Genomic DNA, 12,722 nt, shown 5'->3' with positions numbered 1-12,722 from the left:
GGACTCGGCACTCTCACTGCTGGGGCCTGAGTTCAGTCCCTAGGTGGGAAACTAAGATCCCACAGGGTGTGGCCAATTTTTTTTTTTTTTTAAGAATGAGCGAAGAGCCTTTTATCAACAGTAAAACTAAGTTGTGACTCTACTTACTGTTTAGATTTGATGTACTGTGTCCCCTGAAAGCTGGTGTTCAGTAAATGTCTTATTAGATACCTCCAAAACCGATGTGATAGCTCCTTTCCTCACATTAGCATAAAGATGTTCTATTATTATATTACAATAGCTCACAATTTGTCACTCCCTACTACAGGAAAACCCACTTTCTTCAGCCTTTTAGTACAAGATCTGTCTTCTAATCTGTTCATTCCTTCATTCCCTGTTCAGTGTTTATTATATGTATGTAAAGGCAGAAAGGTATCTTGATCCTCAGGGCATACGTGATATGTCAGGGGAACTTAGAAATATACTTGAAAATAAGGTTGAAAATGTTGTGGGAAGATTTAACATATGGAAATCAAAACTAAACATGGTAGCCATAAGGCGTTTACTAATCTGTGTTTATAATATCTTGTTAAATATGCCAGAGGAATAGAGTTTCTCAGTTCTTAGAGCTGAAGGAAAGGACTGCTCTTTCATAATAATCCCACCCAGACTTTTTCTCTCATGATTTAAATCTACCCTTTGTCCTGCCTTCTCTCCCACTCCTCAGGTCAGGAAGGGGTATGGAGGTCCAAGTGGGACCCAGGCCTCTCTCCCCATGCCCACCTCAGCAGTCTGAATTCTGCTGCCTCAGGGGGACCAGTGCTCACTTTCATGAGCTAAACTTTCGCATGTCTCACTACTGCCCAGCAGTTAGGCCCTCACTTCCCTGTCCTTCCAGCCTGGTATACCTTGATTCAGCTCCACCAAATTGAGAAAACTGTAAAGACCAGAAGAATAGGCTTTTGCCCAGGCTGCTTAATCAAATTTTTAAAATGAAAAACATCTCTTTTGGCTCTAGTTTTGTGAAGAAGGAAGGGGCAGGGGGAGAGGAAAGCAGATTTTCCTCGGTCCATTTGTTTTGCACAATGATGGTCTTTTAGTACCAGCCTATGTCATTCTCTTAGGAATGGCAAAGAGGGGGTTTCAGTCCGAGTGCTTTTATTTGGAAAGATAATCCTCAGCTCTCATTTATAAAATATAATTTGGGCCAATGGAAGCAGACTCACGTGGTCACTGAGACCAAGTTCCAGAGTAGAGAATTCCAGCAAAATAGTACGAACCACCTAGGTCCCCTCTAATTTGTCAGATGCGTCTCACTGTTCCAGAAAAGAAAAACTAAATATTATTTTTCTTAAAGGCGCTTTCATAACCCTCTCAGAGCTTCTAAAGCTGGCCTTAAAATGGTCAAGGTGGGAAGACTCACAGAAGTTGGGAATGAGAACTGGGAGCCCTTGGTTTAGGGCAGTGGGAAGAGGGAGCCGTATCTGGCTTTGGTCCTTTGGAAAACCCTTCTGTTCACCAGGGTCCCCACGAGCTGGGCCTCAGACCTTGAGTCTGCAAGGACATTGTGCTTCTAATTTGTCAGATTAACAGAGTTGAGAAAACCTCCTAAGCTGTTTGCAGCAGGAGACCTTGGTAATTGCCTGACAGACTCAACTGAGATCCAGCCTGCCTATTTTAGGCCAGTTTTGCCCTATTTCTGGATGTGGAGTCATAATTTTCATGAATAATACTAACCCTCTGTGTGAAGCCTGCTATTCATGATCAGCATTGAACTTGTCATACAGGAAAAGGCCTGTGACATGATCAGATTCCTGGAAAGTTCATATCTGAATATAACAGACCCAGCAGGAGCCAGGGGGAATGAATGTTTAGGGACAAAGCCGAGTGTGGTTGAATGGTGGGCCATTGTGTGGAGACCGGAATCTCTGTTACGCAAAGAGCTAAAACGAGTAGGCAGGCAGAGACCAAGTCTGATTCAAAAGGGAGCAAAGAGAGATCTGAACTACGCTCTTGACCTATGGAGCCTGGATCAGAACTTACTGTTAAAAGGAGAACAACCCCCAGGAAATTGGATTTGCTCTTCTAACTGCTTCTGCCAATATGTTTCTCAGAAAACCCATTCTTATCACAGAGAGAAGAAATACAGATTTTTAAAAGGAAATCCCAACATCAAGTTTACCATCCCTGTTTGTCCCGCCTCCTGAATCTCTTTAAGTCCTGTTGACTACTGAACAGGAAATCATTTGGCTTAATGTCCAGCCTTTGCGTGTCTGTCTCTTGTTAAATAGTCAGCCTCACCAGTCCTATTCCTGTTTATTTCATTGCTTTTGAGGGACAGGCACTGTAATACCCTGCATGGCTTTTGTTTTGTTCTCTTTTATCTACAAATTCTTTATAAAAGTTTCATACAGTTTTTGAAACTAAGTAGTCTAGTTGGGGGAGAACAGAACCTGCAAATGGTATTTAAAGACAAATACGATTTTCTTCACATCCCTGATTAGAGCCTGAGGCCACAGGCATGAGAAATTTATCATGTCGGCTCCAAGAGCTATTTTTGGTTTGCAATAAAATTTTCACCTGATTTCTACACACTCAACTATAAAAATTCCCCTTTGAATTAGGGAAATTTGAATCCTGACAGTGTTAGATTATATTAAGGAATCACTGTTAACTGTAATAGCTACAGTGATGGCATGCATATAGAGAGAGCCCTTTTAAATTACAGATACACACTGAAGTTATAGTATATCTGAGATTTGTTTTAAGTGATCTAGCCTTCCAAAGAGTGAGTGGGTGGGACGGGTGCAGGGGAAACAGATGAAATAAGAATATTTTTTCTAAAGCAGCTATTTGTTGATGCTGGGTAAGGGCTCATATTCTTTCCTACATTTTGTGTATGCTTGAAAGTTTCAATTACAAAAAATAGTTTTTGTAATACTGAAAAAATTTGTAATGTTTAAAGAATTTTAAACTGAATGTGTAAACACATTCAAAGTATCCAGATTCAAGTGTATAACATGACTCACCTAAACTGTACTTTTTAAACATAGTTCATAGGTATTTGGGTTAGTTATTAAACTTTTAATAAGTTTAATACTGTTAGTTATTAAATTTATTTAAAATTAGTTATTAAAGTTTAAAATCACAAGGACCTTAGAAGTGATTAGCTGTGTCAAACGACATTATTTAAGCTCTAACCATATAGTAGGGGACACAGGGGTGGCATGGTCTGCAGCCAGTGGGGAACCCCTAGTTTAGAACTGAAGGCAGTACATAAATAGATGAGCATATGTGAGATGCTCTGCCTACGTGAGATGAACAGAAGGACGGGAGCACGGAAGAGGGGGGTCTGCTCTGCACAGGCGGGTGGCAGGGCTGCTTTGCCAGAGGGCTTCTGGAAGAAATAGGGCCTTAGTGCAGGGCTTCTCCCACTTTACGGTACCTACCATCACTATTGCTTATTAACGTGCAGGTTCTCATTCAGTAGCTCTGGGACAGACCTGGGATTCTGTGTTTCTAACAGGCCCCTGGGATAATGGCACTGCAGAACTGCACTTTAAGCAGCCAGGGTAGGGTGGGGCAGAGGGAAAAGTTTGCATGCGTGCACACACACACACTGGAATTCTCATGCACATCAGTGTTGCTAAGACATCGGTTTTAAGAAAAAAAGGTCAGGAAATGAGGTCTGAGAAAAATTAGACGGGGCCAGATCATGGTCTGGGTACAAAACCTGACCCAGAAAGACAGTGATGAGGCCTGGGGGAGTGCCAGGGTCAGAAGGAAGCCCTTCTCCATTACTTCCTAAGCCTCTGTGTCAGGGATTCGGGGCATTGTTCCTCCCTCCTAATCCAGGAGAAGTTCTCTCCTGGTGGCATCATTCTCCCAGACTTGCCCTAGGAGGACGCCAGCAACAGCACCTCTGCCACTTGGGACCTTTGGTCAGTGACCTCACTGGCTTAAGTTACTTTTAATTAAATGACACCCTGACTTTGTTCAAACAGATTTGTTGTTCCTTATAGAAATGCAACCCAAAAGAGCAGGGTTTGAAAGCTTCTAATTGTGATCCCTAATAAGAGTTTTTAAAGTTCAATATTAGTGTATGTGCTGCCAAAGCGAGCACTAGAGTTTCTAAACTTCAGACTTTGAGTAAAAAGCCAAGGGCACTTTGGCAGTGATGGTCAAGGCAGGCCCTCAACTACAGAAAATGTTTTGCTTCTGTCAGCACGTTTTGCATTTTAATGTCAGAAGTAATTTTTTAATGTTTTAGCTTTTTTCAATTATTATTGAGTACCTCATATGTAAAGCACTTATATTCACATTACCTTTTCAACAATTCTGTGAAGCAGGTGGTATGTTCCCTCCCTCCTGTCCTCCTTGGTCAGATGAGAAAATGAAGCTGGAGTGGTTAAGTGATTTGATGAGGATTACCCTCTGAGCCAAATAGGATTTGAGTCTAGGACTCTTCATGGCAAGACCAACCAGTGCCCTTTCCCTCCCAGGACTTGTGAACAGCCCCATTTCCTTTATTTCCTTAAAAGTGGGGGGCTTGGGATGGAATCAGGCTAGAGTTGAGGTCATTCTTAAGAGTTTTTCTTTGGGGATTGTTTGGGAATTTGTGTTTGAAATTCTGATAGTATGCTGAATTATTAGGATTGCTTTTCAACACTGGGAAAACCAAAGGATTAACTCAGTGGCGACAGAGGGTCTGCAGTTCAAGCTGTTAGCCCCAAACCATCTCCTTTCTCCTCTGAGTTTGGGAAATCCCAGGCCCCAGGAGTAAGCAGGCTGCGTTAGTATCCAGGAAGCATTCACTGCAGGCAGAGCCATTCTGGACACGTTGGGCCCGTCTCCACGGGTGTTCTCGGCCCAGCTGTTCTCAGCTGGGAAGGGGCTCCCCACAGGTGGACCCTTGGCATGAAACCATTCATCAGCGGCCTTGTCCCAGCCTCAGGGTCTCTCCCAACACCGTGTTCCTGTTGCTCTGAACTTCACCTTGAAAAAGACACATCTCTGCACGTCACTAACACTTTACAGCTAAATAATGAAACCTCAAACTATAGCCCATAGCCAAAGCAATATTGAAATTGAAATGAACATTAATACTGTACTTTATGCAGTCTCATTTTTCACCTTTTAAGTGAATGAACCCTTTTAGGTTACCAGAATTAGCGGTCAGAATCCTTTTTTGATGATTTATTTTTTATGTTTGTTTTCCCAACCGGACTAAACTGTTCAAATACAGGCACAGGTTCTAGAATCTCTGTGAGGGACAGACCTTGAAGTGGTGGGGACCCGAGGTTTCTTTGAAACCTGTATTTGCTCAGTGGGGCTCTCATTTTATTTGGACTGTATGTCTGTTTACGGAGGGGTGCTAATAGAATTTATGGGGGCTTTCCCCCCTCAAACCATATATTTTAACAGTCTTCTACAGCCCCTTGCACAGTGCAGGCTTTAATAGTTCAGTCGCTCAGTCGTATCCAACTCTTTGTGACCCCACAGACTGCAGCACACCAGGCTTCTCTGTCCAGCACCAATTCCTGGAGCTTGCTCAAACTCATGTCCATCAAATTGGTGATGCCATCCAACCGTCTCATCCTCTGTTGTTGCCTTCTCCTCCTGCCTTCAATCTTTCCTAGCATCAGGGTCTTTTCCAATGAGTCAGTTCTTCACATCAGGTGGCCAAAGTATCAGTCCTTCCAATGAATATTCAGGACTGATTTCCTTTAAGATTGACCAAGGGACACTCAAGAGTCTTCTGTAATATCACAGTTCAAAAGCATCCGTTCTTCGGTGCTCAGCTTTCCTTGTAGTCCAACTCTCACATCCATACATAACTACTGGAAAAACCATAGCTTTAGGCAGACCTCTGTTGGCAAAGTAATGTCTCTGCTTTTGAATATGCTCTCTAGGTTGGTCATAGCTTTTCTTCTAAGGAGCAAGCGTCTTTTAATTTCATGGCTGCAGTCACCATCTACAGTGATTTTGGAGCCCCCCAAAATAAAGTCTATTACTGTTTCCATTGTTTCCCCATCTGTTTGCCATGAAGTGATGGGACTGGATGCAGGCTGTAATAGATGCTCACCAAATATGCTTGCTGATGTGACTGTCGTATCTCTCCCAGGAAGAGACAACACAATCCAGTGGAAAGAACTCGGCCTCCAAAGTCCTTCACCTCAGGTTGGAATCATCACTTGCTTATAGCTCGCGGCAAAATGACTCCTCTGTTAGCCTTGGTCTCCTCATCTCTACCTTCCAGGGTCATTTTGAAGATTAAATGAGTAAAATACACATGTCTCTGAGTCCAGGGACCTAGCAGAAGGTAGGCAGAAAAGTATGGGCAGGGACTGTGGTGGCCTGTGCTGCCTCCAAGGTGTGGACTACCACTGGCATGTTCCTAATATCCAATTCCTAAACAGGTTCTTCCCAACCTTTGTTTTATTGCTGTCCAGTCCTGTATTATCTGATTGGCCCCAGGGCCCTGGAGTGTGCCTCAACTGCTTGCCTGGAGGCTGTTCCCCTGGGGCCTAGTGTGACCCTGTGCTCAGGGAACACCGGATGCCCTGCATTCCTCTGACAGTACAGTTTTATGGTTTCAGAACAAGCATATCTTGATTACTCATTGTTTTTGGCAGTGGATGTTATTTAATTTCTCATTAAAAAATTGAGACTTTCTGAACCAAGTGGACATTTTCCTCAGCGACAGTTATATATGTTGCATTTAAAAAATGTTCTAAAGCATATTAGTAGGTTAAAAAGGGAAAATCATTCAGATCAGTAAGGACAATTTTACTGATAATCTTTATACCAGCACTGGCCTGTAAAAAATACACATGAACATAAGGAATAGTCCCACCCTCAATCTTATGATGTAATTAGGAATCTGAGCTATAAACACAGGAGAAAATTGGAGACCAGCCACCAATTATATAAATAAGATTGAGTTATGTGGTAGAGAGCTGTGAGTTTTTGAAGTTGAGAGGGCTCGGTGAGGGTTGGGGAGCTGGAGGCATCATTAGGGAGAAAGGCCAGAGGGGCTGGAGGGGTCAGGGCCTCACAGGTCAGGGAACAAACAGACAGACAGAGACTTAGAGGAGGGACACGGGACTGCTTTGCATGTCGGTGGGAGTTACGCTGCCCAAGGAAAGGAGTGGACAGAGAGGAACTGAGTGGGAACCTTGAAAACCAGGGCTGATTAGATTGAGGCTCACATACAGGGAAAGCCCTCCTCATTCAGGAAGATGAACTCAGAAGTCCACCATATTCTATTAATCAAAGGAAGTCACAAGGTCAGTACTGATTCAAGAGGAGAGGAAATTGGTTCCAAGTTGAAAGTGGGGAGTCGCACACATGTATGAGAAGGGAGGAAATTATTAGAGCCTCCTTTGGAGACGGTTTACCATGTTCTATCCCCAGAAATTCACTTTCAAAGAAGGAACTCCTGCCAGAGGAGAACTGTCTCTGTGATACATCAGGGTCGTTATGGGGGTCAGAACCCTTAGGAACTTTTCCTGCCTTCCCCAAGGGTAAAATTTCATAGGGGAAGACAAGGCCTTGTTTACTTACTTATTTGGGTGAGTCGCTATGAGACTCAGACATGAGTAGAAGAATCAGAGTGACTGAAAATGAGAACTGATATTTAGAAATAAAGTTACGGAGGTAGAGGGACTTCCCTTGAGCTCCAGTGGTTATGACCCCGTGCTGTCACTTGCATGGGGCTTGGTTTGGATCCCTGGTCAGAGAACTAAGATCCTGCAGGTTGCATGGCATGGCCAAAAAAGAAAAGTTGCAGAGTTAGAATGGGGCCATGTTATGGTAGGACTTGGACCAAGCTGGCAACTCTCAGGTTTTTAAAGGAAGTTGTAGTTGGACAGGATGGAATACAGGGTGCTCATGGTCATGGGCTGAGAGTATGGAATAATCCACACCTAACCTATTGATGCTCTGAGGGAAGTTTTTGAAATGACTGGTCATCTGATAGGACTATCAATGGCATCATCTCATGTATGCTTAGTTCCTTATTCCCTTCTCCTCCAGAAGAGAGAATTCAGCTCCTGAGGCACCAGTGTGAAGGCAGAAGGTAGTGAATGACATTATGATGTTTATAATAATCAGCTTCACCTGCCCCACCCCCCGCCCCGCCCCACCCCGCCTTCTGTAGCAGGAAACTTGCTTGTTCTTGGAACTTTCCCGTCGAGGAGTTAGTAGAAGCCAGTATACATATATCATTTTGGTGTTTTGTTAATACTTTCAAACAGTGTACATTGTAAACAGAATCATTTATTCATTTTCATAAAATTCTCCCGATGCATTTCATCACACATTAGTGATCAGAAATGATATGTAATTTCCCAGTCCCTGCCCACAAGACCTGAGTAGGACCTGACTGTGAGTTGAAGGAAGATTCACCCTAACTCATGGATTGTGAGAGAATGAACTGCTGTTGGGTTCGATTGATTGTAGATGGGTTGTGGTGTGGTGTATCTGAAGGCTATTGAATGCAACTTACAGTGCTTAATAAAAAATCTTTATTTTTTAGTATAAAAAAGTAAAACAAGCAATCGCTGCATAGTTTCCTAAGGGCCAGATTTTATTTGTAAGATAATGTAAAAGATGTTCCCCAGAGCCAGGGCAGAGTTTTCTAAAATGCAAGAGAGAAACTTTGCTTCCGGTTTCTTAAACAGATCTCTCAGATTTGGCAGTAGACAACACAATGATGGATCAGGACTTCTTATGCAAATTACCAGCTGAAGATTTTATTCAGATTGAACTTTTACAATAAAGGGCAGGCTTTCTTCTTTGTCAAGAATTGTCTGCAAGGAATAGAACTCACTCAAGCTAACTTGAGCGCAAGAGATTTATTGGAAGGGTGTTGGGAGAATATCACAGAATCCAATCCCTGTGTCCTAGAACCTGGGAAGGAGGTGCCCACACTTACCATCTGTCTGTGGGGCCGCACGGTCTCACTCTCAGCGCCTCTCTCTCAGTATAGAGTCCATTCTTCTTCCTCTTTGTGGACCAACAGAATCAGCTCACTTATCCAGTCACGTGGCCCAGACGTGGCTTGTTGCCTTAATACAGGCTTGACCGAATCCCACAAGTCCTGTGCCTGCAGTTTAATACCTAGAATCCTAATTCCAACTTCCTGGGAGAGGGAGTCTGATGACCCCAGTGGGGATCAGCAGTGGCCAAGGATGGGGCTCGCAGGCCTGCCCCCAGCCAACAGCAGGTCCTCCAAGACGATGGTTCTCAGAGAAGGGCTGTTGGCCATGGAGGCCCTGTGGAGGTGTGAGGTGCACCTTCAAAGTGAGACCACAGTTATATCCAGTTGTAAAGGCTGTTTAGCAAGTCTGCATGGTTGGTTCCCAACATGCTTATGGCAGTGAGAAGACAGTAGTTCCTGGGTTAATCTGAAGAGAGAACCATCTTCCCTCAGCTACCTCTAAAACTTTTACCTCTGTCAAGAACCCTGAATCTCTGAAAAGGTTGTTGGTAATTAACTGTCACATTTTAAAGCACCAAATGTGGTAAACAAGGGGTCCATTTATATTTTCAGATGATCTTTAAAAATTGAAAATGTGGAAGCCTCTTTGGTAAGAGAAAAAAAATGCATGACCAAGCCACAGGACTTTAAAGTGGTCTTGAAAGTAAAAAAGGAATTTGAGAACAAATATCCTTTTACAAATTGACTTTCCCTCCCTGCTTCTGGGAAGAACTCAGGGTGGGACATGGTCTGGAAATCCACTCAGCTGACCAGTCATGCTTTTGAAGACGACAATGACGTGTCTTCTCTGGCGAGACTTGGAGCCACACTTTCCAGTGATAGTCAGCAGCAGCGACAGCCCTCAAAGGCTGGCCTTGCGGTACACAGAGCGCCGAGGGACTAACGTGTCTGCAGACTTAGCCCTTCATCTTAAGGAGTCACTTTCGTTTAGCTCCCAGACTGGCCTTATCAGGAGAGGGACGCCAAGGGAAAAGCTGTGGCGTGAGCACTCTGGAGCTGACCTCTGCTCTCCAGGGAGAACAGCCTCTCGTGTATCCCCCACTCAGGGCCCTTAGCCTGGCCGAACTGTGGCTTCTTCTCGGTCACCTAGGAAACTCATCTCCTGTCTGCCTTACTGAAAGGGCTCTGGGTTTCATGGGAAAGGCTTGCATGGCAGTGCACTGGATCTACCTAGATGTAGAGGTGAACATTTTAATATCTGGAATCAAATCCAGTTTTCCAAGATAACTGCCTTTGATCTTATCTTTTAATTCAGTGCTGCTTTACTCTTCTATCAACCCAGCAGGTTATTCTGGTTTGTGTGGGAAATGGTGAAAGCCTTTTTGTATGTAATGATAGCAAACAGTGTTTATTCAGCACATACTATATTGCCAGGCCTTGTGGTGTATACTTTATTTACATTATCTAATTTTAATTCTCACAAGAACCGTTTGAGGCCCGTACCATCCACTGTGGATGAACCCGAGCTTAGAAGGGCCATGGCAGAGGGACCCAAGTTCACCCTGGGGTCTGTCTGTCAAAAGCCCACATTTGTGATTGTTGCAAAACGCTGGTTGCTTCTGGATGGGTGATGGTAGCACCAGCGCCCTTCAGAACATTGCCAAGAACTGGGAAGTAGGCAAACAAACAAAAGCTCTGAGCTACTGTATGGACAGCCGAAATCGAGAAGGAAACGTAGAGGCCTCCCCTCTTTCAGAAACTGTTCTTTTTTTCCACACAGTTCTAATAAGCTCGATAGTTTTGTTGTAAGCCTACTTAGTTTTTAGTGTTAATTGCTCAGTTGTGTCCAACTCTTTGCGACCCCATGGACTGTAGCCTGCCAGGCTCTGCTGTCCATAGAACTCTCCAGACAAGAATACTGGAATGGGTTACCATTTCCTTCTCCAGGGGATCTTCCCGAGGATCGAACCCCAGGATCAAACCTGGGTCTCCTGCACTGCAGGCAGATCCTTTGCCTTCTGAGCCACCAGTGAAGTTCATAAGCCTAAGCCTAAGAAGCAGCAAATTAAGAAGCTAAGTCAAGACCACAGGCACTGACAGTAGCAAGTAAGCACTAAGACTCCTTCCAGTGCTAATATTCTGAAGGTTCAGCAGCCCCAGCTGTAACCATGGAGACTGATTAACTGTTAGAGTCAGACACAAGAACACAGGAAAGCACACAGTCTGGGGCCATTTGGTGACATACATCTGGTGACCTCAAGCCACCCAGAAACAAAGGACGTAGGTTAAACTAAGTTGTTTGTGTTTTTTTTTAACTATCTAATGCATTTTAGAAGTTTCATCCAAAATGATGAAGATAGAATTTTACCTTTTAAAGTTAACCTCTAGTGGAGAACCTGGTTATCTGGAGTGGTGTTTCTAGCTAGCCAAAGAAGACAGAAGTCAAAACCTAAGTGGACGTCAAGATGCAGGTCAGCTCTCCTGTCTCTGCTCTGCACTCTTGACTCCCTGCTGCCTGACAGGTACCTTAACCCACACTCTCCACAAGTTTAGCTGGCAACGTGGGACACATCTGTTCATTGAGCACCCAGTTTCAGGGCACCCACTGTATGGCTGGGACCATACCAGGCCCTGGGAATACAATGGTGTGCAGAAGATACAGTCTGGCCCTTAAGTTCATGGTTAATCGACGAATGAGACGTAAACAGGTGTTTAGAATCAGGTTTCGCGCAGGCTGCTACAGGAGCACACCACAGGGGCGTGCAACGTTCTCTGTGGAATAGGAGGATGACGGGAGGCCTGTGGGGCTTCCCGAGGGGAATGATGCTCAGGCTGCCATCCTAGGCAGAGAAGAGTGTTCTAAGCAGAAGGAACAGCTTGTAAGAAAGGCCAGAGGCCAGAGAGCCATGTGCATGTGGGCAACTTGCAGATACACTATAATGTATCTTGGGTTTCATATAGAATGTGAGCCGAGGGACAGAGAGAGGGGTCATGCTGAGGGGGTGGGATAGAGGAGCAGCATGGATCAGGTAGGGCCTTGGGTCCCATGTGTGAGTTTGGACTTGATCCTAGAGGATGACCCAGGAGCTCTGAGGGTTTCAGGCAGGGCCCCTGCATACCTCTGTAGCTCCTGGTGCCTTCCCGTCTCTCTTTCACTGGTCACACTCACTTCCTTGTGTTCCTAAAAAAACCAGGGTCATTCTTGCCTTAGGCCTTTGCCCTTGGCCTTCTTTCTGCCTGGAATGTACTGTAAAGGTTATTCTGGTTGCAGTGTACTAACTAGATTAGAGTAGGGTGAGCCTAGAAACAGGGAGATGGAACAGGAGGCTGATAGAATAGTCTGAGTGGGAGAGGTGTGTGTTCTCAGTCATGTCTGACTCTTTGCAACCCCAAGGATTGTAGCCCACCAGGTTCCTCTGTCCATTGAATTTTCCAGGCAAGAATACTGGAGTAGGTTGCTACTTCCTATTTAGGGAATCTTCCTGGCCCTAGGATTGAACCCACATCTCTTGTGTCTCCTGTATTGGCAGGCAGATTCTTTACCACTAGCACCACCTGGGAAGCCCCGGATGGGAGGGGACAGTGGCCTAAACCAGGGAAATAGCAGCCTGGATAGAGAGGTGGACAGGTGTCTGAAGTATTTTAGGAGATAGAAAGGACAGTGTCTGGCAGGCAGTTGACATGTTGTCAAGGATGATACTAAGGCCACTGTTGTCCAGACGGAGGGAGCAGCAGCATGGTGTGGGCTGGTTTCCAGGTTCTGTCTCCCTGGGGTGTTCTGGAGCCTCACTGCCCTCCT

The 12,722-nt window shown here is 44.7% G+C and overlaps 1 protein-coding gene across 1 annotated transcript in view; it reads left to right on the top strand.

The window, feature by feature from the left end:
- KREMEN1 (kringle containing transmembrane protein 1) overlaps window positions 1-12,722 on the top strand; it is a 54,359-nt gene that overhangs the window by 22,641 nt on the left and 18,996 nt on the right. The gene's annotated exons all lie outside the window — the stretch shown is intronic.

Source organism: Capra hircus, chromosome 17 (assembly GCF_001704415.2).
Source record: "Capra hircus breed San Clemente chromosome 17, ASM170441v1, whole genome shotgun sequence".
NCBI classification, from domain to species: Eukaryota; Metazoa; Chordata; class Mammalia; order Artiodactyla; family Bovidae; genus Capra; species Capra hircus.
The sequence above is the reverse complement of the archived record's forward strand: the minus strand, read 5'-3'. Positions and strand labels throughout refer to the sequence as shown.